Below are 5,432 nucleotides of genomic sequence, written 5' to 3' on the forward strand. Positions count from 1 at the left end.
AACTAACCTTTTTATTCTTATCTGCACTCAGTGTTTGACAACAGTCTGCTATTGTTTGAAGTAATAGATGGCAACTGCATAACGTTTTTACCCTACCTTCAAATAATTTCCTTTGAATTAACAGATAGAAGTCTTTCATTAAAAACCTAATATCATGCTTTTTGAATAAGCATAAAACTTCACCAACTGACCTTAATTTTTAAAGCCTTGCTTCCATTAAAATTCTTGATGCTTAATACAATTATGCCTTTAACAAATTTGTTTCAAAAATTAATACTTCAGTTTAACTTAAAATTTAATGCATTTTAATTTTACCTATAATTTTTTACAAACGTGATATGTAATAAAACTTTAAGCTTAATAGTTACCATTTAGAAAGTGATACTAAAAAGTATTCTTAGTTATTATAAATTTCGAGATTTGCATACAAAATTGTGAAATATACATGTGACAACAGAAAACAAACTTTATGCTCTCTGTCTCTATATATATTACAGCATGTTAATTATGAAGTTTATTGAATTCATAATTTTATTGTGAAACATTATGAAGCAAATAATATGCTAATTAAAATACAGAAGTAAAAATAATTTATTACTTAATTCATAAACTTTACATAAAACCTTAAAAAAAGAATTAATTAAAAAATAACACAATATAACATTTCATAAAAATTCGTTTCGACTGCTTGGAAAAAATGAATGGTTTTTCCCCTTCTTTGTAAACCATGTCTCCTAAATAAAGAAAAAAACATTTCTTTTAAAATCATAATCATACTCTTAAAAAGCTTGTAAAAATTATTTTAATAGATGTTTAAAACATGTGCTCATATAACACTTTTAATCATATTTCTTTATAATATCTTAAGTAATCAGGAACAGCTTAAATACTTTAAAAAATTGCATTACAGTGAACCGTCTCATTACTACAAGCTACCTCAGTCAATCACTTTTTTAATTTAACCAGCATTCCTCATAAAATAACTAATTAGTAAACATAACTTCTCTAAGATGCCCAATATCATTAAAGATCAAAATCTTCAGGAATCACGCATAGCTAGCTTAGAGAAGGTTCATTGTACAAAAACAGCCAATATGCAAATCTTTTCATAAATGAAGCCACCATAGTTATTAAATATAACATACAGTATACTTATATTCAGAATTCAGAACTTGAATAAATTTCTCGAACTGTTTTAGCATTCGAAAAATATTATATTTATTACCTTAAATTTCTAAAACAATATTACATATTGGTCCAAATGAATCACTGGGACTCAGACAATATTTTCCCCAAAGCTTTCTTTTAGCAACAGGATTCTGAAATTGTTTTAATGATTTAGGTAATGTTTGTCTCTCTTAAGGCGCTCACAAAACAAGTTACCCTAAATTTTTCGTCAAATTAGTCGGTATTCTCGACACAGCAATTATAGGACTTCAACAGCGGAACTTTGTAACTGAATAAGAAATTATGGCTGTTTATAGAATTAAAGAGAAAGTATTATCACATAAAACGAAGCAACTTAAACAACTTACATTGAAAGAAATGTTTAATAAAGTAAACAAATAAATATTAAGTTTTTTTTTTTTTTTTTTTTGTAAATTTTGATACCCTTTAGATCATAATTGTTCTTTATTTCATAAATTACGGTTTCATATTTTTAATTTTAAAATTTCTGCATGCCATCTTACCAGATTTAAACTGATGATCTGTAATCCGGAAAAATTGATAATCCGGAATCGCCGAAGTCCCGACGAGTCCGGATTAACGACTTTTGACTGTACTAACAAAACCAAACATCATATTCCCATTCTGCACAGTATAAAAATTCTTCTGCAAAACTGCAAAAATTACCAACACTTTGGCTTATTTGATAACTTTCAAATTCACTCCTTTGTTTGCATTTAGAATTTATAACTTTAATTTTCCACAGAAATTTGTTTTTGATTTTAAAAAATTTCACTGACATAATTTCATTCACTTCAGCATATATTAATAGATGCAGAAGGTTTTTGTACCTTACATAATTTTAAATCTTATGTAATAACCTAATGTAATTAATAACAAAATCAAAACGTAGATCAGAAACTGCATAAAATTTAATAAATAATTTCTACTAGTGTCACACGAAATGCTATGAAATTAATCAATAAAATGAGATAAAATATATAGAATTAATATTGCACATGTGTGAAGCTGGAAGTTTTACGTTAAATACTTTTTTTAATTAAGTATTTTTAAAAATGACCCCTTAGAGCATGGGACCTTTCGTAATTAGAACTTGCAAATCCACTTCGCTAGTCTTTCATAACATTGCTTTTCTTTTATTAACAAGAAATATTGCATTCAGTTATTTAATTTAAGATTTCCAAAAATAATGCTACTGAAAGGCATGAATACTTACTTAAATTTGAAATTAATTTAGTTGACTTAAAATAATATTTAAAAAAATAAATCTTCATATATACGTCTAACAATCAGACCTTATTAATTTTCTTTTATTTGAACAATATCTGAATTCTGCATTAGTTTGAACTAGTAAATCATTGGACAATTAAATACCAATCTATAAGAGAACTAATGTAGTTTACAAATGCACTGAATTTTATTTCCTGCATTAACTTTCAAAGAAAGTAAAATTTTCTGCATATTTGCATCATTTGGATTGATAGAATATGGCAAAGCATGCAAAGGCTATCAGTCTAAAGGGAAGTATATATTCATGGACGGCTTTGTAAGGAAAAGTAACTTGCATTTCCATTTATTCATGTGTGAGTATATATGGTGTCCGTCGATAACATCGCGGCAAAAACATCGTGGACGAAAACGTCGCGGAGAAAACAACGCAAAGCGAAAATGTCGTGCTACAAAACATCGTGGGAGAAAACATCGCAAAGAAAAAACATCGCAGTTCTAAAACATCGTGGCACAAAACATCGTCGTCGAAAATAAAGCGGTTCAAACACATCGCAGTTTAAAAACATCGTCGTCGAAAATATCGTGGTAAAAAATAAAGTATCTACAAATCATCGCATGACGATAACATCGCAGACATACTTTTTTCAGGTTTTAATAATTGTAAATGGATATTCCCATAATGATTTGTGAGCGCAAGGTGTAAAGAAGGATAAATTTTACTTTCACATTTTTTATTAACTAATAAATTTTTGCTGAAAACGTAAGAAAACTTAAGCATAGAAAATTAAATGTAACTTATAGATTATACTTTTCATGAAATATTACCAGTAAAAACTTTATAAAAATGATTTATTAATGGCCTTTGTTAGTTAACTATGTCGGTTTAAAATTCTATTAAGTGCTATAAGTTGCATTAATTTTCTATGCTTAAGTTTCCTTTTTATTTTCTGAGCAAAAATTTATTAATTAATAAAAAATATGAAAGTAAAAATTATCCTTCTTTCCATCTTGCGCTCACAAATCATTATGGGAATATCCATTTACACTTATTAAAGCATGCCTGAAAAAAGCATGTCTGCGATGTTATCGTCATGCGATGATTTGTAGATACTTTATTTTTTACCACGATATTTTCGACGACGATGTTTTTAAACTGCGAAGTTTTTGAACCGCTTTATTTTCGACGACGGTGTTTTAGAACTGCGATGTTTTCTCTTTGCGATGTTTTCTCCCACGATGTTTTGTAGCATGACGTTTTCGCCTTGCGTTGTTTTCTCCGCGACGTTTTCGTCCACGATGTTTTTGCCGCGATGTTTTCGGCTGTAACCGTATATATATATATTTACAGTCGTTAATCCTAAAATCAATGCTTTATTAAAAATTTATTATTATTTTATTTTTAATACTAACATATAGATACAGAATTGTGTTAAATTCCAATACACAATCATAATTTATTTTAAAAAAAACTTATTTTATGATTTATATATTATATTACATGAATAAGAGAAACATTTGTCAAGAAATATATTAAACTTGTATTAGCAGATTCATGCTATCCTAGTAACAAGACTATCATACTTCAAAACTGTATTAAAATTGGGCAAAATAAAATCAACCTAAATTCTACATTAAATGTTTGAAAACTTATAAGTATGCAATGGTAGTTATATATACAATATAATAAATTTTGTAACTTATAAAATATTAATGGAATATTTTTGGAAATAATGTACAAAATTTTAGTTTTCTTTTATAACTAGTTTAACGAATTGTTAGAAAAATATTTTAGGTCATTTCCATTTTTCCCCTGTTGATATTGGTATATTAAAATATATGGAATAATTAAGTTGCATCTAGTTAGTAAACCAAAACATTACGAAACGTATGATGCGACATATTTTTAATCAATATAATTACTTCATTTTGGAATTATAACATATTCGTAAGAAATTAATACCATTGAAAAAATAATATTATTACACTAAAGAATAAACGAGATTCTCGACCGCATTGTTCAAGTTTTTGTAATTTTACTTCATAACACACTCGTATATAAACATATTAGACTGAATTATAAACCAAGTATAATTAATTAGGTAATCCTAGAAAAAGAATAAACTAAACCTAGTAAGCAAAAAAAATATATACATTACATTCAGAATTCTAAATGTTTACATAAACTTTTCTCGCAAGGCCTGCCGGGAAAAAGATGTCAAACGTTCTTTGTTCAGACGATTGCAAACGAACGCTAGCTAACATGATTAATTTTGTTTTCAACAACCACATTACCGTTTCAATTAAATACCACAACAGTGATTAAATTTTGGAATAATTAGTTATAAATAATAATACGGGCAATTTAAGGCGTAATTTATCGGATGCGCAGTGACAAAATACTACTATTAGATCTGCATTTGGAATAAATATTCTGCACTCTTTCAACTCATTACGAACACTGATATTAATTAATCGCAAAGCTTAAACGTTTAAATACTTACTCACTACATATAACAGTGCAAAGTGCATGAGAATAATCTGCATAAAATGAACAAAAAATATTTCAAACGTAATTGTAAACATTTTCTTACTTACCTGCGCTATACAACCAACATGCATTCAGCCATGTTTTTTTCTGCAACTAGCTTTCAAACACTTTTCTTCTGTTTGACTGATTCCCAGTCAGTCACGTGATTCTTCCTCGCGGCTACTGAAACATTATCTGTAATGTTACAGGCAAATTAGCTGTACCAGCCACAGTTTGCTTTCAACCTGTTACCATTACAGGAAATTCTTGTGTAACTTTTTGATTTCTGTAACTTTACAAAACTTTTGCCTGTAAAGAGCGAACTTTTTTTTTTACAGTGTAATCTAGTATACTGCTCTACTATTTGTGGGTCTTTATCATCTCGTTATAAAATTTTGTGAGTTCCTAAAATTTGTTCAAGGAGAATGCCTCTAGTTTTAAGTCCACATAAAATAAAAAAAATAAAAATTTCAAAAAAATTGAATTA

The 5,432-nt window shown here is 27.8% G+C and overlaps 1 long non-coding RNA gene across 1 annotated transcript; it reads right to left on the reverse strand.

Annotated features, from left to right (window-relative positions):
* Positions 1-573: 573 nt before the first annotated feature.
* LOC146996341 (uncharacterized) lies at positions 574-5,054 on the reverse strand. The gene is made up of 2 exons (XR_015041905.1): positions 5,014-5,054; positions 574-734 (listed from the first exon to the last, which is right to left on the reverse strand). It is a non-coding gene; the product is annotated as an uncharacterized LOC146996341 (long non-coding RNA).
* Between the last annotated feature and the right edge of the window lie 378 nt (positions 5,055-5,432).

The sequence above is a fragment of the Stegodyphus dumicola genome, chromosome 7 (assembly GCF_044657685.1).
Source record: "Stegodyphus dumicola isolate Sdum_Otavi_A_Nest chromosome 7, ASM4465768v1".
Lineage (NCBI taxonomy): Eukaryota > Metazoa > Arthropoda > Arachnida > Araneae > Eresidae > Stegodyphus > Stegodyphus dumicola.